The sequence below is a fragment of the Petaurus breviceps genome, unplaced genomic scaffold (genome assembly GCF_028583685.1).
Source record: "Petaurus breviceps papuanus isolate PSGF00001 unplaced genomic scaffold, PetGlider_PUasm1.0 164, whole genome shotgun sequence".
Taxonomy (NCBI): Eukaryota; Metazoa; Chordata; class Mammalia; order Diprotodontia; family Petauridae; genus Petaurus; species Petaurus breviceps.
In genome coordinates this window covers 9,863,549-9,886,297 of record NW_027185735.1, presented here as the reverse complement: position 1 = coordinate 9,886,297, position 22,749 = coordinate 9,863,549, and the positions used below count along the sequence as shown (strand labels likewise).

The 22,749-nt window shown below is 38.9% G+C and overlaps 1 long non-coding RNA gene and 1 pseudogene across 3 annotated transcripts in view; one reads left to right on the top strand and one right to left on the bottom strand.

The window, feature by feature from the left end:
• The window catches only part of LOC138156841 (uncharacterized), a 362,694-nt gene that overhangs the window by 336,296 nt on the left and 3,649 nt on the right, over positions 1–22,749 (top strand). The gene's annotated exons all lie outside the window — the stretch shown is intronic.
• On the bottom strand, positions 17,218–18,202 carry LOC138156966 (aflatoxin B1 aldehyde reductase member 2 pseudogene; annotated as a pseudogene).

Below are 22,749 nucleotides of genomic sequence, written 5' to 3'. Positions count from 1 at the left end.
TCTCTCTCTCTGTCTCTCTCTCTCTCTCTCTCTCTCTCTCTCTCTCTTTCTCCCCCCCTACCTAGTTCTCTTTCTACCTGTCTAGCTATTCTACATCCTTTACTGGATTATCACCGTGTCATGCTTCCTATCTATGTGCTCCCAAGACTCTCTCCTGGGGCCTTATTCTTTTCTTTCTCTATATACTCTCTCTCAAGGACCATATCAACTCCCATGAAGTTATTTATCATCACTATGCAAATGACTCTAATATCTAATGTAAATGAGATAATATTTGTAAAGCATAGTACTTGGCATGTAATTGGCCCTTAAAAATGTTTATCCCTTTACTCTCCCTTTTCACACTATATATTCAATCGTTTTCTTTCTCCTGAGCTCCATCCTTGCATTACCAAATGCTTATTTTATATTTCAAAATGGATAACATGTATGCACTACAAATCCAAAATGTTCAGAACAGATCTCATTATTTTTCTCTTAAAACTTACCCTTCTCATTAATCTTTATACAGAGGTATTATTTTAAATTCAGTGTCATCCTCAGCTCCTCACTCATACTCACCCCACAATCCAATCAGTTGCCAAAACTTGTCATTTCTATATCCACATACACCCCATTTTTACTAGTCTTATAGCCATCAACTTTCCAATCTTTCATCACTTCCTTTCTGAACCACTAAAATAATCTGTATTTGGTATCCCTACTAAAATTTCTCTCCACTTCAATTTATTCTTCTTGCAATTGACAAAGATTTCTTTTTTGCTTTTTGGAGGGCAGTTGGGGTTAAGTGACTTGCCCAAAGTCACATAGTAAATGTGTCAAGTGTCTGAGGCAAGATTTGAATTCCAGGTTCCAGGGCTGGTACTCTTTTCACTGTGCCATGTAGCCACCCCAAGAGATTTTCTTAAAGTGCAGATTTCAACAAGTCACTTTTCTACTAAAAAAAGCTCCAGTGGTTCCCTATTATCTCTAGAATAAAATATGAATTCTTCTGTCTATAATTTTAAACTACCTTTTCCAGTTTTCTTACATATTACTCCCCTCTAAACACTCTATGGTTCAGTCATTCTGGCCTACCTGCTATTTCTCATGCACATTTCTCCATCTTTCACCTCCATGGCTTTATACTGTTCCCTGCTCTTTCCCCCTCCCCATCCCTGGAATGCCCTCCTAATATCTCTTCTATCTCTTGAAGTTCCTGATTTCCTTCAAAACTCAGCTTCAGAACCACTTTCTACTATTCATAGTTTCTTACACCACAGTAATATTCAACCCTTAGCACAGTGTCTGGCATCCAGAGTAGGTACTTAACAAATGTTGATTGATATTCTATTATATTAATATGTCATAACTTGCTTAGTCTTTCCCCAGTTGAAGGATGCCTACTTTGTTTTAAGTTCTTTATAAACGTTGGCATTATGTATTTCTGATAGTTGCTTATTTATCTTGTATATCAATCCCTCATCAAAGATATCAGATAGAAAGTCCCCACTCCTGCAATACTACCCTTTTTTATATTGGTTACATTAATCTTTGTGCCTGCAAAAGTTTTTCAATTTCACATAATCAAAATGATTTGTTTTATCTTTTGTTATCATCTCCATTCCTTGTTTAAGAATTCATCCCACAGTGGCGGAGTCAAGAAGACGGAGTAGAAGCAGGACCTCCAAGCGGCTACGGCTTCCACTTTCCCCAATCAATGTAAAAAGGGGACTCTGAACAAACTTTGGAGCTGCAGAACCCACAAAATGACACAGAGAAACTAACCTCCCACTGAGGACAGCCTGGGAGGCCGGCAGGAATCGGCCAGCACAGCACTCTGGGAGCCGAGCCCAGGCCCATGTGAGCTGGAGGTTTTAGCCCCAGGGCAGGTCTGACCAGCCACCAGCTGGAGGGACTCCAGATCAGCAGCAGCTGTGGCCATTTCCAGAATTATCAACACATAGATGCAAAGGACAAAGTGAGATGTCAGTGCAGTCTGGACTTTGGGACCCAGTAAGTGGGAGTGCGTAGCTTTTGCCCCTGGGGCAAGAAGCCGCTGAGACACCCAGCACAGCCAGCCAGCACCACATGGCAGCTTCAGCTCCTGGCCTGCAGAGTGTAGGGGGAACAAGGGACCAGTCTGAGGGGTAATTGCTCTTGCTTCAACCTGCTTGGACCTGGATTGCAGTCTAGGGTGGAGGTCCTGGGGTATATGTCCAGCTTGCCAGAGCATGTGGAGGCCTCAGAGAGGGCACTCATCTAATACCTCCAGCAGCTGAGAAAACCCCAGCATTTGGGACAAAATCTTCCCTGTCTGGTGGCAGAGTACTACTGTGGCAAAAAGCCCAAGCTACAAGTGACTGAGGGGCGACATGACCAGGCAAAGGAAACAAAGAAAACAGAAGATTCCAACATTAGACTCCTATTTTGGGGACAAAAAGGAGCAAAGCATGGTGCAGGAGGAAGACAGTGAAGTCATAAGTCCTGCACCAAAAGCTTCAAAGAAAAATACCATCTGGTTACAGGCCATAGAGGACCTTAAGAAGCAGATAAGAGAAGTGGAGGAAAATTGGGAAGAGAAATGAGAGCAATGCAAGGAAATTATGAAATGAGAGTCAACAGCCTGCCTGAGGAAAATACCACCTTAAAAAATAGACTAACTCAATTGGCAAAAGGGGCTCAAAAAGGCAATGAGGAGAAGAATGCCTTAAAAAGCCAAATTTGCCAGATGGAAAAAGAATCTCAAAAGCTCACTGAGAAGAATCATTGCTTCAGAATTAGATTGGAGCAAATGGAAGCTAATGACTTTGTGAGAAATCAAGATGCTGTTAAACAGATCCAAACAAATGAAAGAATAGAAGGCAATTTGAAATATCTCATGGGAAAAACCACTGACCTGGAAAATAGATCCAGGAGAGATAATTTAAAAATTATTGGACTACCTGAAAGCCATGATCAAAGTAAGAACCTAGAAATCATTCTCCAGGAAGTTCTCAAAGAAAACTGCCCTGATGTTTTAGAACCAGAGGGCAAAATAGTGGTTGAAAGAATCCACCGATCACCTCCTGAAAAAGATCCCAAAAAGAAAACTCCTAGGAATATTATAGCCAGGTTCAGAAATTCCCAGATCAAGGAGAGAATATTACAAGCAGCAAGGAAGAAACAATTTGAATATTGTGGAAACACAAACAGGATAACCCAGTGTAATGTAATGCCAAGGAAAGGCAACTTCCCAGGTTCAAAATACCAGCATAGGTGCTCTCTATTTTATTCAGTGACAAACCAAGAACAGAGAAGATCAAAACATGACATCATTCAAAATACAGTATTTACTAAGTGTGATTAAATAATCTCCAAGTACTACCCCACCCCAGGATCTTCCAATCATTCAATCAATTACAAAGTCCCTGTTCTAAATACTACTCCACCCCTAGGCTATACCTTAATTAAGTCTACCACAAAACCCCTCTTCTCAAATGGAGATTAGTTTCCAAACATAGGTAAAGTACCTTCATTTGTCAATCACAGAGCACAATAAGGTCAAAAGTTCCCCACCCCCTGGATCACAATTGAATCTACCCCAGAGTTACATCAAGTTTAAACACAGCACTTAATACCCAAATGGAGGTCTTTTCTTCATCTTGACACGAGGCAAGTTCTCAGCAATCTTAGTTCCTGGGGAGACAAGGCTTAGCAAGGCCATAAGATACATTGCCAGTCCCTTCATGAATTTATCCTCTGTCTGTAGAACAGTCCTAGAACCCCTGAACACATTAGCAAAGCCCTCTCCCAGGATTTCTGTAAACATACAACAAGAAAATCCTTCTTCAGGGCTTATGAACCAACAGAAAGGCTCCCAGACCCCTGCAACAACAGCACTGTCCTTCACCAGTGGACAGTATTCATTCTGTCTGCAGGACAGTCTCCAGACCCCTGCAACAACAGTACTGTCCCTCACCAGTGGACAGTATTTACTCTCTGTCTGCAGGACAATCTCAAGGCTTCTTAGCGAACAGCCAGGTTCCAGGACTTCTTCAACAAAAGGACTGTCTTTCACCAGTGGACAAATCTGGCAAAATAACATCAAAACAGACAGACAAAGTACCAGTAAAACAGCCATGTCTCCTCAGTCCTTGGCAGCTCAGGGGGCAGGTCTCAAAAGTCCAGGGCAATTCAAAGCGGCCACCAGCAATTCTCTTAGCCTCTCTCTCTCCACGAGGTGCTGCTTCCAAAAAGATCTTCCGCCTCTCTCTAGTGTCTCTCCAAATCTACATCACCAGCTCCTCCCAGTTCAGGACTTTCTTTTTACATCAACAAGCCCATCCCACAGGTGGGATTAACAAACTCTGGGTTTTAACACAATCAATTTGAAAACCAAGCCAATACAGGGGAATCTTTAATTGCCATTACTATCACACCCAGGATCTGGCAGCTTCTACACTGAAGGATCAAAGGACTTGGAATATGATATTCTGGAGGTCAAAAGAGCTGGGATTAAAACCAAGAATCACCTACCCAGCAAAACTGAGTATCGTGTTTCAGGGGAAAATATCGTCATTCAGTGGGACAGAGGAATTTCAAGCATTCTTGCTGAAAAAGCCAGAGTTGAATAGAAAATTTGACATTCACATGCAAGAAGCAAGAGAAGCATGAGAAGGTAAACAGGGAAAAGAAATCATAAGGAACTTATCAAAGTTGAACTATTAACATCCCTACATGGAAAAACAATAATTGTAACTGATGAAACTTTTCTCAGTATGAAAATAGTTGAAGGGAATAGAAATATATATATGTCTATATATGAGGGTATATGGGCATATGAATACATATGTGAATGTGTATATATGTTTACAGGTATACATAGATAGAGGGCACAGGACCAATTCAATAGGAAGGGATGATACTTAAAAGTGAAATTAAGAGGTGAGAGAGGAATATAATGAAAGGAGATGGGGAGAGACAGATTGGGGTAAACTATGTCATACAAAAGAGGCAAGGGAAAATGGTTACAATGGAGGGCAAGAATAGGAAGGCAAAAGGGAATGGGTCAACTTTATTCTCATTGAATTTGGCTTGGGGAGGGAATGAAATACACACTAAATAGGGTATCTCACCCTCCAGGAGAGTAGGGAGGAAGGGGATGAGAAGGGGGATGATGGAAAGGAGGGCAGGCTGGGGGGGAGGGAAGTTGGAGGTACCCACTTTTGAATAGGGACAGGATCAAAGCAGAGAATAGAACAAGTGGGAGGTGGGATAGGAGGGAGGGAAATATTGTCAGAGTTTTACAATATATCTACTATGTTATTGTTTTGCATTAGCTATACATGTATAACCTATACTGAACTGCTTATCTTCCCAGTAAGGGTGGGTGACAAGGGAGGAAGGGAATGAATCTGGAATTCAAAGTTTTTAAATCAAATGTTTAAATATATATGTATATATATATATATATGTATATATATATATATGAATTCATCCCACAGATATAGCTGTTCTATAGAAGAAAGATTCCTGTTCTGATTTCCTAATTTTTAAAAAATGGTGTAACATTTAATATTCAGGTCACATATGATTTTTTTTTAAATATTATGTAACATGGGGGAATTGTATTGAAGTTTGAACTGATAAAGCTCTGAGACAGAATGAAATTCAGGTATATAAGACTGTAGAATTTAGAATGTGTCCCCTTATTCAATTTGGACACATTCCATATTTCATAATTACTTTTATCAAGAAATATGAATGGGGGCAGCTAGGTGGCACAGCAAATAGAGTCCAGGCCCTGGGGTCAGGAGGACCTGAGTTCAAATTTGGCCTCAGATACAACATTTACTAGCCATGGTAAGTCACTTAACCCCAATTGTCCTCCAAAAAAAGCAAAAAATAAAAAGTAAAAGAAGAAATATGAATGAAGAGCTAAATATTCTTAAAACTTTTGAAAGGGAAATTAATTTTTAATTTTTAAAAAAAGATCTCTAAAAGGAAGGTTCTGAGCCAAACCACATGATGATATGGATGCAAAAACAGGGCACTTCTACATTATGAGACATGATGGCTTTCCTGAGCCAAAGAACTCTGAGGGGTATTTGAGCAATGTGTCACTTACTCTGGGGCTGTGTCCCTCCAACCTTAAACACAGCCAGGTTGGATCACCAAAAGAAAGATTATTTTCCCTTCTCAAGGGTATACTTTGCAGTACCACCCTTCCAAAGCCATAACTCACTCCTACTAATGTGCTTCAGCCAGTGCACTGTCAGTTTTTTTGCAAAAACATTTGCTTTAATGGTATAGCAAGCGGAGTAGTTTCCTCCCTTCCCTACCAATAAACCTGGGGCACACATTCCCACAAATACATAGCATTTCTATAAGAAATGTGCACAGACTTAAAGTATAATGGTGGTCCAGCACATGTGTTGGGAATATATGATGCCAAAGCAACTGAAACTTTGTAACTATAGGGCTTTGATGTCCCGATAGACTTTCTTTTTAAATAGAGTACTGACTGAGTTCTCTCTGTGCTGTTAACTCCCCTTCCAAGTTGGGCTTGTCATTTCCCAGGAGGGAGCTGGTAGATCAAAGGTTAAATTCTCTCTTGGTCAGGGTTGGTTTGCACTCAGTGAAAGAAGTCATTCTAATTTATGGTGATCATCCAGTACATTTCCCAAATCGTCTCTGTAGATTAGGCCATAATCAGGCAATAGTCACCAGTGGTCAGTAATCTCCAAATAGCTTTGGAACTCAGATTTTCAAACCCTGTACCTCTTAGGTAGGTTCATGCAAATGTTTAGATAGGGGAAAAGGTAACAGGACAATCTATGCTCTAAGGGGCAAGTTCATTGTCAGAGCTGGTCTTTTCATATTCTAAGTTATTCAAAACTTCACTTCCTTTTCAAAGGATGTTGTAGTTGTTCAATCCTTCAGTCATGCCCCACTCTTTTTGACCCCCTGGACCCATGCTGGGCCCTTCTATCCTTTACTATCTCCTGAAGTCTCTCCAAGTTCATGTTTGTTTTTTCCATGACAGTATCTATTCATCTCATCCTCTGCCATCCCCTTTTCCTTTTGTTTTCAATCTTTCCCAAAACCAAGGTCTTTTCTAGTGAGTCTTGTCTTCTCATTATGTGGCCAAAGTATTTAAGCTTCAGCTTCAGTAGATGACCTTTCAGTGAATAGTCTGAATTAATGTCTTTGAGTATTGACTGATTTGATCTCCTTGCTGTCCAAGAGATTCTCAGAAAGTCTTCTCTAGCAGCATGATTCAAAAGTGTTGATTCTGTGGTATTCAGCTTTCCTTATAGTTCAGCTCTTACAGACACACATTACTACTGGAAAAAAACATAGCCTTGACTATATGGATTTTTGTCAGCAAGGTGATGTCTCTTCTTTTTAGGATGCTGACCAGATTTGCTAGAGCCTTCCTTCAAAGGAGTAAGCATTTTGTAACTTCATGGCTGTAGTCACTGTCCGCAGCTGTCTTTGAGCCCAAGAATATAAAATCTGGCACCACTTCCATTTCTTCTCCCTCAGTTTGCCAGGAAGTGATGAGACCAGTTGCCAGGATCTTCGTTTTTTATTTGTTTGTTTGTTTTTATGTTAAGCTTCAAGCCAGCATTTGCACTCTCTTTTCGATCAAGTTTCTATGAAAAGAGCCCACCTTCTACTAGATACAGTCTAAGTGAGACACACCATTCTATCTTACTATCCCTATAATTCTCCCCCTTGCATATTTGCTGAAGTAGGAAAGGGGAGCCCTTACAAAAAACTTGTCACTTTTAAAAAATAAAATGTAGCAAATGTTCTCACATTTGTATATTTTAGTGGATTTTTTTTTTTAAATCCAGTACTCTAAATGACTCAGTGCAGGACCTTAAATGTATAGGCTGATTCAGAAAGACAAAGTGATTTGAAAAGTCAAAGTGACTGTAAAAAAATTAAGGTTATGGATAAATTTATCCATGTGAGTATTATAGATAATAAATTTATAAAACAATATTTTTAATTTCTTACTTTAATAAATATCTACTCTGAAAAGGAAATAGAAAAAAAGTCTTCTTATTAATCATTTGAATGGTGTACAGAAACATTTCTAGTTTTGTTTTTAAAATCTAAATATTTCTCTTTTTAAATTTTATTTATTTATTTTTAGTTTTCAACATTCATTTCCACAAGATTTTGAGTTATCTCTCCCCTCCCCCTCACCCCAAGATGGCAAGCATACTGAATAGCCCTTCCCCTAATCTGTCCCCTCTTATATATCCCCCATTCCCCTTACTTCCTTATAGGGCAAGATGGATTTCTAAAATCTAAATATTTCACAATATGAATGAATAAGTAATCCATTTGCATGGGAAAATATGACACATTTGGTTTTACTCCATCTGAATGAGAATGGCTAATAATACTTGTATTATGAAATAAGATTGAATCTGAAAATATCTAAAAATTCTGGATATATCAACTATTCTGGAGAGTAATTTGGAACTATGTCCATGCATACCCTTTGATCCAACAATATCACTACAATGTCTGTATTCCAAAAAGATAGGGGGAAAATTTAAAAGGACCTATTTGTACAAAAATAGCTATAGCAGTTCTTTTTGTTCTGGGAAAGATTTGGAAATTGAGGGGATGCCCTTCAATTGGCATATGAATGGAATAGAATACTATTGTGCTATAAGGTAGATTTCAGAAAAGCCTGGAAAACTAACATGAACTGATGCAAAATGAAGAGAACAGAACCAGGAAAATGTTGTTAACAGTTACAGAAATACTGTACAATGATCACCTGAGAATGACTTAGCTATTCTCCGCAATTCAATAATCCAAGACAATTCTGAAGGATTCATGATGAAAAATACTATATATATGCAGAGAAAGAACTGATGCAGTCTGAATGTAGATCAAAACACACTATTTTTCATTTTATATTTTTTCATGCTTTTTTTCTTTTGGTCTATTTCTCCTTTCATAACATGACTAATATAGAAATATATTTTACATGATTGCACATATATAACCTATATCAAATTGATTACTGTCTTAGAGAAGGGAGAGAGGAAAGAAATTTGGAATTTAAAATGTTTTTAAATGAATATTATAAATTGTCTTTACATGTAATTGGGAAAAATAAAATAGTATATTAAAAATAAAAATGAAAATAAAATTATGGACCTAGGTAACCATTCATGCCATCTTATTTGTGTGAAAAAAGATTTTCTGCTATAATTGTTATAAAGTCAAAATCTCTAATAGTCATTGAAAAGGAATTATAAGTTATCAGTCAGCAAACAAGCATTTTAAACATTTAGTAGGTACCTGTCATTGTGCTAAGTGCTAGGAAGCAATATCGTAAATGAAACACTCTGAGAAACTTTGAGTTGACAAATCTATCAATTACATCAATATTATTATGGTTATTTTGGAAATTATAAATATTAGAAAATATTTTTATCAGTCGATAGCTATGCGCAATATTTTAATTGTTTGTTTAAAATTATGTTTTGTTACAAAATGGTAATTAATCTAAATTTTATTTGAATAAAATACAACCTAAACATTTTTGTAGTTTGTTTAATCAAAAGTGCTTGGGGGACATTATTTTTTTTTTTTCAACAAAAATTTGCAGAAGTTGAAATAGCCTAACAGGTTTTTTTTTTTTTTTTTTCTTTTCCTCTCCCCACCCCAATGTATGCTGAAAATATCTACCACAATGATCTTCTTCTTCTTGCTTTTTGGAGGGGGAAGGCAGGACAATTGGGGTTAAATGACTTGCCCACAGTCCCATGGATAGTAAGTGTCACGTGTCTGAGGTCAAATTTGAACTCAGGTCCTCCTGACTGTAGGCCTGATGCTCTATTCACTGGGCCATCTAGCCACCCACCACAATGATCTTATGTATAGATATACAAAACTCAAGTTAATTCTCAGCTCTAAAATCTTTAGTGGCTCCCTATTCCTTTCTGAATTGGCATATAAGACCTTCCACAATCTGATATTACTTTACTTTTCCAGCCTTAACTTTTATTATTCCCTTCAATGGGCTCTTCAGTATTGTGCTGTAGCTCAATTGGATTCCTCTCTGCCTCCAAATAGATATGACACTCTCATACCTCTGTACCTTTTCTCTCTATGTCTGGAATGTCCTCACTACTCTCTTTCCAATGAATTCCTATTCATCCTTCAAAGCCTACTTAAAATGGCACTTTCTCCAAGAAGGCTTTCACAATCTCCCAAGCTAGTAATATGTGTGTATGTGTATACACACACACACACACACACACACACACACACACACACACACATATTCCTGTCATGTTATATAAGGGTTTCTCTTTCTCATAGGATCACTAGAGGTAAAAAAAGGTAGGGGGTGGAGCTGAGTAGTTACTCAAGCACTGTAATCTCTATGGACACCACCAGGTGGTGCCCTGAGCTCAATCTAGCAAACTGGCATCTTTGTGTAGACAAGTTCCTGTAGGACCTTGCCTGAGTCCCCCTTTAATAACTCTTGCACATGTGTAGACACACTTGCCTAGGCCCCACAGCTCCCAGTTTTCTACTCTGGCTTTCTAAATCACCTAGTGGAAAGTATGACAAGTGTCAAGAACAAGTCATAAAACTGACCAAATTAACTCATGCCATCATTCCAAGACCATGTCTTTTTCTCCTTAACTTTCCATTAACTGAAAGGGGTACATACAGGCACTATGATGTACATTTACTGATCAGAATCAAAAGCAAAAAGTTCAGCATTAAAACTCCTGAGCGATTAAGTCCCAACCGTTCCTAAAAAGATTTCATTTCTCAATTTCTCTCCTCCCAATCTTCAAAAGGGAAAGGCTTCCACCACCTTCATTGTCTCAAGAGGAAAATGCTGAAATCTTCTCACTTCTATGCACTCTCCTGGTCTCCAGTTGGTGGAAGCCCTTTGCTCCTAATGACTCAGCAGGATGGTCACCAGAGTTCCTTTCTGGAATTTCCATGTGGTAGTTTCCCATAAGCTCACACTTTGAGCTCAACATCCATGCTGTTGTTCTCCAGTTTGTTTGTTCTCCAGCTCCCATGTGCTCTCATCTGGCATGTTTTTCCATAAAACAAACAACCCTCTATGTTTTTTTAAATGTCCTGATATGTTGTGACACTGAAAGATTTTTTTTTTTTTTGTGGTAACTCCATTTAGATTAACTTTAGGACCCTACTCATACCTCATCCTGATGCTTTTCCTGAAGGGAACAATGTAAAGAAATGCTAAAAGAAAGAGGAGGAACCTAGCCTAGCAGATGTTACACCCACAAAGCACTTTGAAACTCTCAAATGCACTTATTTTGTATCTTGTATATTATTATTATTTTGCTGACTAATTTGCCTATAAAAGTGTAAACTCTCTATGACAGTTTATCTGTTTTGTAGTCTCTTCACATACAGGTTCTCTCCCCTTATCTCACCCCCATCATTGTGTTCTATATACAATAGGAACTTAATTTTGTATCAGACCTAACTCTGGTAACTGGTATTAAGCCCATCATACAGAAAGACAGTGAATCTTATACAAATAGTATTCCAGTTTCATAGTCATATGGCTAGTTCCTTTCAAGTTTTTTTTTGGAGGGGGGAAGGCAAGGCAGTTGGGGTTAAGTGACTTGCCCAAGATCACACAGCTAGTAAGAGTGTCAAGTGTCTGAGGCCAGATTTAAACTCAGGTCCTCCTGACTCCAGGGCCAGTGTTCTATTCACTGTGCCACCTACCTGCCCCCAGTTCCTTTCAAGTTTTCAAAAAAATGTAAGATAGTTATCTTTGAGAGATAGTGGGTATTTATAGGAAGAGAATTATAGAATTAGAGTTGGAAGCTGAGTTGTAACCAGAAAAAGGCAACCCAAGCTTTGCCCCAGGGTGCCAAATGTTGTGGGATATGCAGCCCACACTGTGCAAAAGTTTTCAGTACAGAGATAGATAAAGGTCAATGAACTTTTGGATACCTCAGCTGTGATCTGCACATTCTGTGCCAGCAATAGTAGTAACTAAGATAAAACTAAGATAAATCCAAGAAAAGACTTAGGATTTGTGGCACATAGAGAGAAAGATCACAGACACCAAAGTATGGGATGAAGGTCTGATTGAAGAACATTTTGAAGGACTGTTAGAAACAAAGTCATTTCCTATTATTTTTTTAAAAAATCACTTCCTGAGATCTTCCTTGTTTATTTCACAAGTCAAGCAAGGAAAAGGTGACTTACTTTTGTTGAAAAAGGTACATTGATGACAATATCTTGATTACAAATATGAACAGCTGTGGTTTTTTGTTTGTTTCCCTGAAGTAACTATAAAGTGTGTTGCCCTCAGTGATTCTCTATGGTAATATAAAGGTCTAAAATAGTGCTGCAGTCCTGTGTTCACATGAGGACAATTGGTTTATTTTATTTATGTCTTCTTTTGGTCACCACCACTAAAATTTGTTTCTGGGTTTCTAATGACAAATTTATAAGTATAAAATTTGTTTATTTATAAAATTTAACATAAAACCAAATTGCAGCATCAAATAGAAACATTACAGAACTGACAAAACATTTTATTCTTAGGCCCCTTTGTCTCCTTTTCTAGTATGACTGGTCAATCAAAAAACTTGAGATACACATTTGCAGAGGTAGAAGAGAATTACTTTTACTTTATATTTTTCTGTTACTTTACATTTGAGATACACATTGGCCAAAGATTTTGAAATATACATTCTCTTATGAAGAGTGTCTTCCACCTCTGCAAATATTTGTCACAATAAAAAAAATCATTTACTTCTTCTGTGCCTCATTTTACCCAGTAGTGGATAGAGAGTCAGGAAGACATGTGTTTACGTCCTGCCTCTAATACATACCAACTGTATGACCCTGGGTCAGTCACTTAGCCTCTCAATGCCCTAGGCAACTCTCTAAGACTATGATTTTCTCACCATTTGCCAGTTGTGCATAGGTAATAGAAATTTTCTCACCAAGTGTTCCCTATACCAGCGAAATCAGAGGTAAGGTTAAAAATAAAGTTTCTGTAGGCAGTTGGATGCTGAGTTTTAATTAGTTGACTTTACAGTGATTTGAGGTCCTTAGATTGAAGGTACAATACTAAGAAAAAAGTATTAGACAAGTAAACTTCTGGTGTTAAAGAGAGTGGCTAAGAATCTGAGGCATTTTCATTTCTTTTGGTAGGCATTTCTAGAAAAATTATGTCTGAACACAGGTAGGTTCTTAACCTCTGTGTTACCTCACAAGAAAGATGAATCATTTGGCCATGCACCAGCATTTGAGTAGTATTAGTCTTACTTAATTAAAAAGAACTTTACTTTTTCAATATAATATGCAGTGCTAGCAGTTTTTATTATACTATTCCTTTATGATCTAAGCACCTGTATTCCCTAGAAAACCACAAACAAAACACTATTAATGAAAGTGAAGGATTCTGCGAGTACTAAATTATAGCCAAGCCAGCTTAACAATAAATGTGAACAACATATTAGAACCAATTTCAAAGAAGAATATATTGTATTGAAAAGCATAATTTGATTAGTCACAGCTGGAATAGATTTATGAGAAGGAGTTCTTATTTAAGTAACTTGGAGTTTTTCAAAGATACCACTGTCATGGTCACACAAGGAATATGCAGAGGATATTAAAATGCCTGAGAGTTTCAAAAGGCCTTTGATACAGATGACCTACTTATCAAAGAACACGATAATTAGGAAGCTTTAGAGACTTCCCTGATTTTTAAGACTAAGTTGGGCTCTGTCATCAGGCATAATGTTCAGTAGCCAAATGAAGTTTGGAGACTTACAAAGCAAAGGCAGAATGTAAGCAAGGCTTCAGTGAGCAAATCAGTATATATACATGGGTTTGAGGAACACGTTTTCTGACATACCAGTAGGAGCAAGAAATGGTGACATGGAAGAAAATGGCTATTTGACTAGTTCCCCCACCCCCACCCCCTTTCTTTTAAATCTTTTACCTACCATAAGTATTATAGACTTTCAGTTCCTCTGTTTTAGATCAACATTTCCAAAGTTTTCAAAAAGTAAAAATTTGAACTCAGGTCTTTCCTGACTCCCTCATTGCCATTTATCTTATTTAGTAGGAGCTAAATTAACTGGGGTGTCTGCAGTCCAGTTTAAGATTTTATTAAGTGTCTTTTGGTTGATTTCTGAACTTTTCTTACATGCTATATACTTTGCTTTTGTTATAGGTATAAGCTGGAATATCTTGCATTTCTGAAGAAAAGCAAACCGTTTGGTTTTAATCACAAAGTTGCTGATATTGCCCCCCCCCAGCCCTTTCTTATACACAACCTGAGTTAAAAGTTTGTTAGCTAGAGCTTAACCACACAATGACTGAGAGGTGGGAGTTACTATGTGTTTAAATTCCATGCCAGAGTCCCTAGCTACAATCTAGCAGAAAGTTCAAACAACAAAAACAGAGTTGCAAGGTCTGGGCTTGTATGTTACAGATACCACTGACTTACTCATCATGAGGCAGTTTTTATTCAGTATAGGCAGGCCCTCCCAAGCAACATGGCTAATTGAATGAGGATTCTGAGCCTTTTGGTTGCAGTAAAGCTGACACATGTTTCACAATTCAAATATTTCATTCTAGGTCACTCAGTTTTCTTGCCTGTGCTATTTTGGATTATTTAAACCTTATGTCTTTAAAGAAGAAACTGTTTTAAGTTGCTGTTTGGTACAACAATTGCATGAAACTGTCAGTTATAAATCCTTTCAACATTATAGTGAAACTGACCATTTACCCCCTCATTTTCAGGATGTAAATCTTAGTTGTGCTATATGAACATTTATGTTATTTTACTATGATTAAAAGATGTAGTTTCCTTTTATTATTTGAGTAAAAGTAGGAGAAAATTCTACAAATCTCTTATCTTTCTTGGGAGATTGAAAACTATGTTTGACTAAGTTTGAGAATTTACTGGATTTCTTGCACTATATACTGGCAGGGTATAAGAACTGAGAAATTAATTTTAATACTTTCCTATGCTATTTTATCTTCTCTTCCACTTGCAATGCCTTCACTCCCTTATTTTCTTTTTCTTTTCTTTTGCAGGGCAATCTGGGTTAAGTGACTTGCCCAGGATCACCCAGCTAGTAAGTGTCAAGTGTCTGGGGACAGATCTGAATTCAGGTCTGTCTGACTCCATGGCTGGTATTCTATCCATTGTGCCACCTAGCTGCCCATCAGCCCCTTATTTTCAAGATTTTCTCTTTTTAAAAAGTCAAAATTTTATTGATTCCTTTTTTTGTTTTTTATACTTAATCATTTCCTGGTATATATCAATTTCTTTGCAACCACCTCCCAATTTAATCCTACACTATAACAAAGAAAAAGTTAAAGTTATCCAACAGAAGGAAGTCTGACAGCATACAATATTCCACATCTGTCTCCCACCTCTCTACTGAGATGTTCATAGTTTAAAATTATCCTTCATGCAACCTGAATACAAGTTATGTCAATCTCATTCCAGCTGCTTTTCAATATTTTTTCAGATAGACAGACAGAGATAGATAGATAGATAGATAGATAGATAGATAGATAGATAGATAGATAGATAGCAAATTTGCATATTGTTCCCCTGGTTCTGTTTGTCTTGCTCTGCTTCAGTTCATAGTCTTCTCATATTTTTTTGAATTCCTCATATTTATCTATTCTTTGACAAAATAATGCACCATTATCTCCTCATAGCCTGCTTGTGACTTGCTCAGCCATACTAAAAGACCCCTTTTACTTAAACCTGTGACACATTAAATTTGATACCAAGGCAAATTGAGCTAGAGACTCCACTCTATCTTCTTAACCTCTTTTCTTTCTCCCTCTGCTGGGACAGTTCACATGACTTTGTAATTGTTGGCCCCACTGGGCTCTCAAAGTTGCAAGGAAATTCAGAGTTCTCGTAGATCAGTCATCCAGATTTCCCTATGCAAAATCTCTGACAAATAGACATTCTAGTATCTAAATGAAAACTTACAGTGATGAGGAACCCACTACGAAGTGGAATGGTTCAATGAACTTTGAATTCATTGAACTTTTGTACAGCCCTAACTTTCATATTCCTGTTGAGAGCACTCCCAGACTTTCAGTGTAATATGATTACTATGTACTGAGGTTCCCCCTGCCATGTGGGTTAGGCTAGTTTTTCCCTTAAAAGTAGGAAAGCTGCTCCTGGAATTTGATTGGCCTACATGACAAAGATCTAAGTCATTCATCACTTGATACAACTTCCTGGTGGTCTCTGCCCAGACTAACAGGCTTCTTGTGTGACTGATGGCATGAAAAGGCCCACAATGGGCAGTCAAAGCCTTTCAGATTTGTCAGATGTGTTAGAGTCAAGTGAGTCACCATACCCTGTCTTTCTCACCAAAGGTGAGGGGGCCTCAAGTTAAATGATCTTTGTTGAATATCCTTTCTATTCTATGGCTAAATAAACCTCCTTTTGTTAACTGCTAAATTACCTACCAATATCTCAATACCAAGCCTAAAGTAACCGAGTACTGTCTCTGAGTTAGGACAACCTATTTCAACTCAGTTTATAGCATTTATGTCATCCTTGTTTCTTTCCTGTCTCTCCCACTATCTCCACACCCATTAAATAAATTGCTATAGTCGATTCCATTTCCAAAAAAAGCTCCAATTCCTTTCACTTCTTTCCTCTTCTTTTCATTCTTATTACAACCAATCTAATCCAAGCTTTCATAATCTCTGTTACAATGGTCTCCTAGTTGGTTTCCCAGCTTTTAGCCACTCTTCAAGAATAACAGAATTTTGGATCTGGAAGGGACCTCAGTGTTCATACAGTATAACATGTCTAGAAGGAAGTCCTATTAGAATATATTCAACAAATCTGTTCAAAAACCTCCTAGAAAGGGGAACTTACTAACTCATGAGGCATACAATTCCACTTCTGGGCAGCTCAAATTGTGAGCAATTTTTTCTTTTTTTCGTTGTGCAACATTTTCATTTATTCCAACAAGACAGGACAGAGCTGGTCTCAGCTCTCAACCCTTCTCAACAGTAAGAACAACAGGGTAGAAGGTCAGAGGTCTCACCTCCAGGAAGGAGGCTAGAAAACCAAAGATTAGGAGAAGAGGGACAATCTGAAAGATGAAGGTTATGCTGCAGTATGGAGCTGAGAGTATGGGGATACCCAGGATATCTTGAGGGGGCCTCCCTCGACCCCCAGGGCTGAAGCTATAGGAATTAATTGGGACATTCATGGGCCATGAGGTTCCAGGTTTCATCAAAGGCCTTCACCACCCCAGGATCCAGTGGGCCTTCCTCTGATGCTGCCATGTTCTGTTGCAGCTGCTGCAGGCTGGAGGTGCCCAGGATAACCGCGTCTCCACCGGAACCCTGGAGCTGAGGGCTGCTGAGGTCATGCTGGGAGGGTTGGCCCCATAAGATGCTGCCAGGACTTTCTCCACAAGAGCAATGGCTTGAAAGTGATGCTCCTTCCAGAAGCCATTCCTTTAAGTCTCAGCTCAGCTATTCCCAAAGCCCCTCAGGCTGTTTTTTGTCCTTGTCTTCATATTTGTACTTGCCAGTCAGGAAGCCACCAGCCAAAGGCGTTGTAGGCATAGAATCGAAGTCCATAAGTGACGTCAGCAGGGCAGCACCACTTGCCTTGTGGTGGCGTTGTACATACCTTGGTATACAGTGGGGAAGACCCAGGCATTAATTTTGCAAAGAGTGCAGATTTCAGCCACTTCCCTGGAGGCGTAGTTAGACAGGCCCAGCTCTACAAACTTACCCTCCTGGTGTAGCTCATTGCAGGCCCGAAGCGTCTCCCCCACGGCCATGTTGTGGTCCGGTGCATGCCAGTAGAAGAAATCCACTCGGGTGCACTGCAGCCGCTGCAAGGAGGTCTCCAGCTGGGAATGGGCATTTTCAGCCCTCAGAGTCTTCCCATCCCAGGGATTGGCTTTGGTGGCAATTTTCACTCTGCTGCCGTCGTCCCCCAGCCCCAGGCCCGTGCTGCCCACGATACTCTCGGACTGGCCGTCGCTGTACTTGAAGGCCGTGTCCAGCTCGCGGTGGCTGCGCTCCAGGGAGGCATGCACGGCGGCGGCGCTTGCCGACCAGTCCATGCGCCGCCCATCTCCATCGTGCCCAACACGGAGGCCGGCAGGGCCCGGGCCGCCGAGGAGGCGGCATGGGCAGCGCGGGACATTGTAAAGACGGCGGCAGCAGAACTAGGACTGCGGGCACCGGCGGTTCCACGGGAAGACCCGCAGAGGGTTGAGGACTTTTTCTTGACATCAAACCTATATTTGCCTCTTTGTAACATGTTTTTTCCTGTTTTTTCCCCCCCTCTGGGGTCCCATGGAATTAGTCTATTTCGCTCTCCTTATAACAAACCTTCAGTTGCTTGAAAGCAACTATCATGTACCCCCTTTTCTTCTTTTTTTTTTCTAGTATAATCTTCTCTTTTCTAGTATAACACCCCTTTCTTCATCTATTATATGACATGTACTCAAGGTTCTTTGCCAGGCTGGTTTCCTTCCTCTGGATACTCTCCAGCTTATCAGTCTACTTCTTATCCAAAATAGCCCTACTCAAAATAGTCTAATAGTCTTTCTAAACTATTATACCCAGGAATGAATAGCATACTCCATCTTTGGTCTGACCATGGCAGGGGACAGAGGGATTATAATATCCTTTATTCTTAGAAAGCTATCTCTCTCTTAATTCTCGATTTCTTCAACTATATTCCACCTTAGCCACACACATCAAATCTTGAATCTCATCATTACCCACAAGTGTTTCACTTCTTGATCAAAAATTTCGAGATTCCTCATTCTGACAATAGCTATCTTATCCTATCTTTCCATCTCTTCCTATACCTCTCCCCTCCCAAAGTTATTCTTCATCTTTATCATAATCTCCAAATCTCCACTCTAGTGTTTTCTCAGGCCATTTCTCTGATTTTACTTTCCTTCTTTCCCAGTCTTGACCATATGTTTAACCAGGACAACTCTGTATTGTGTTTCTACTTGTGAATCCTTTGGCACCTTGCCACTCAGCTTTGGCCAGACTCCAACTCTGGATACCTATCACCATCTATCTCCTTCCCTCTGCTCTTTTTCCTGGGTTGTTGAATGGAGCTAGAAGAAGCCCCATGCAACTGTATACATTAAAATTCAAGCAACCCAACTTCAGTTGAGCTGTGTAACAAGGCAATTCTTCTCTTCCTCCCTAATAGATTCCATATCTCATTCCAATGAAGCTTTTCCATACATTATCTTCAATAGCCCCCACAATAGCCTGACCCTTTCAGCTTACTTTATTAAGAAAACTGAAATCATTTGCCATCAGCTCCCCCCTACTCACTTCTCTTCATCTAAAAATAACTTGATATCATTCCCCCCATCCCAATACACACTCTCTTTTATGCCCATTTTCTGATAATGAAGCAGGCCTTTTCCTTACTAAGGTGAATCACTGTTACTATGCTTTTGATCTATCATTCCTTTTCAGTGTATTACCCCCTCCACTGTCTCCCCAATTCAAATTTGAGTTCATTGTGAGTAGGAATTATTTTATTCTTTACTCTTGTATTTCCAGCACCTAACATATGCCTATATGTTATATAGGTAATAAATAAATATTTGTTGATTGATTGATACTTTCCCTCTCTCTCATATTTAATCTCTTTCTTTTCCATTGTTCAAGTCCTCTAAAAACCTTTACTAGACTCCACTATTCCTGAAAACTATCCTCTAAAACTACCTGTTTAGGGAATAGAAATCCTATGTTTCTTCTCTTTTTCTCTGACAGAATCCCAGAAAAAAAGCTGTCTAAACTAAAACCATTCACTTTTTCTTCTTCTCCTTTTACACACTCTTTAACCCTTTGGAATCTGAATTATGACCTTGTCACTCAACTGAAACTGCTCTGTCCAAAATTACCAATAATTAATTGTCAAATAATGATGACCTTTTCTCAGTCTTCATCCTCCTTTCTCTACCTATTACATTTGACAGTCAACCACCTCTTTCCTCTTGGAATTTCTCTCTTTTCTGGGTTTACATATTACTCCTCCCACCTGATTTTTATTTCTTCTTCTTTAGTTAGAATAGAACTTTACTGGTTCATAACTCATATCATGCCCTCTAAATGTGGTTGTTCCTTATGACTTTCCTGGGTCTTCTTATTCTCTTTTACAGTGGGGGGGGTGTTCTTAAGTTGGGGTCCATGAAATTGCTTTTAAAAATATTTTTATAGTAATGGAGGCAGAGCTAAGATGGCAGACAAAAGACTGGGACTCACCTGAAATCTCCCCCAAACCTCTCCAAACAACCTTAAATAATGCCTCAAAACAAATTCTGGAGTGGCAGAACCCAAAGGACAAAGTGAAACAATTTTCCAGCCCAAGACAACTTATAAAGTTGACAGAAAAGTTGAGTGGAGCTCAGTCCAGTGTAGGCTGGGTCAGCATAGACTGGGCCCCAGCAAACCAGGAGTAGGTCTCGGGAGCAAATGAATCATCATAATCAGTAGCCACTTCCCAAGCTCTTAGCCCACAGATAGAAAAGGGGTCAAACTGGTCAGAAGGAGATTACAGGGGTCCCTCTGCTGACACTGGAGGCAGGACTCTGTTGCTTTGCCCATATTCAGATCAAGGTTGCAGTCCTGGGTGGCAGCCCCAGGATGGGAAGAAGCACTAGCGCAGAATTTGGGGTGGAGGTAGGCCCCTCATCACAGTTCTAGGGCAGAAAGGGTGTTTGTGGTCAGTCACAGACCAGAGCACAGGCCAGGAAAATAATAAATGTCCCTCTCCTTAGATCATACCACCTTGCAAAAACTGAAAACTTACAAGTCCCTAGAAATAACTCTGAAGACATCTGCACAAAAGTCAGAAAGCTTGGGATAGTACCCTCCACCCTGGAAGCAGAGCCCCACTTTATCAAAGAGTTAAAAGTCAAGAAATAGACTGAAAAAATAAAGAAACAACAAAAAAAATTTGATTAGAGAAATTATTATGATTTCAAGGAAAATCAAAACATATACTCACAAGACAATAAAAGTCAAAACTCCTACACCCAAAGCCTCCAAGAAAAATATGGCCATAGAAGAACTGAAAAAAGATTTTAAAAATCAAGTAAGAGAGGCATAGGAAAAATTGTGAAGAGAAATGAGAGTGATACAAGAAAATCATGAAAAGAAGAGTTAATAACTTAGTAAAGGAGGCACAAAAATCCAATAAATAAAAGAATGCATTGAAAAGCAGAAGTGGCCAAATGGAAAAAAGGCATAGAAAATTTCATTGAAAAGAAGAATTCCTTTAAAAGCAAAATTGACCAAATGGAAAAAGAGGCACAAAAACTCGCTGAAGAAAATAATTCCTTAAAAATTAGAATTGAGCAAGTTGAAGCTAATAACTCTATAAGACATTAATAAGCAATAAAACAAAACCAAAAGAATGAAAAAATAGAAGACTGAAATATCTCATTGGAAAAAGAACTGATCCAGGAGAGATAATTTAAAAATTATTGGACTAAATGAAAGCAATGACTAAAAAAATAAAAGAGCCTAGATATCATCTTTCAAGAGATTATCAAGGAAAATTGCCTTGCTTTTCTAGAACCAGAGGGTAAAATAGTAATTCAAAGAATCCACTGATCACCTCCTTGAAAGAGATCCCAAATTAAAACTCCCAGGAATATTATAGTCAAATTCCAGAGTTCCCAGGTCAAGGAGAAAATATTGCAAGCAACCAGAAAGAAGCGATTCAAGTGTGGTGGAGCCATAGTCAGGATAACACAAGATTTAGCAGCCTCTACATTAAATGATGAGAGGGCTTGGAATATGATATTCCAGAGGGCAAAGGAGCTAGGATTACAACCAAGAATCACCCACCCAGCAAAACCAAGTATAATGCAGGCCTGCACAACCTGCAGCTTGCAGACCACTTACAGCCTTTGGGCCACTTGCAGAATGCCAAAGGATTTTGAGTGTTCTATGAAAAATGTAGAAGAAGACCTCCTTTGTTATGTAGAGGAAATCCTTTTGTGGGCCACAGGTTGTACAGGTCTGGTATAAACCTTCAGAGGGAAAAAATAGATATTCGATGAAATAAAGGACTTTCAAGCATTTCTGATGAAGAGACCAGAGCTGAATAGAAAATTTGACTTTCAAATACAACACTCAAGAGAAACATAAAAAAGGTAAAGGAAAATCATAAGAGATTTAAGAAGGTTAAACTTTTTACATTTCTACATAAGAAAATGATACTTATAAAGGACTTTCTCATTATTAGGGCAGTTGGAAGGAGTATATATAAACAGAGGGGACAGTTATGAATTGAATATGATGGGATGATATCTAAAAACATAAAATTAAGGGGTGAGAAATAGGAATGCACTAAGAGAAAGAGAAAGGGGGAGGCAGAGTAGGATAAATTATTTCACATAAAAGAAGCAAGAAAAAGCTTTTACAGTGAAGGGGAAGATGAGGAGGTGGCACAGAACCATGGAACCTTATTCTCATCAGAATTAGCTCAAAGAGCAAATAATACATACACTCAATTGTGTATAGAAATCTAGCCTACACCCCAAAAAAAGTAGGAGGAGAAGGAATTAGAGAAGGGGGAGTGACAGAAGGGAGGGTAGATTGCTGGAGGCAGTAGTCAGAAGCAAAACACTTTTGAGAAAGGATAGGGTGAGAGAGAGACAGAGACAGAGACAGAGAGAGAGAGAGAGAGAGAGAGAGAGAGAGAGAGAGAGAGAGAGA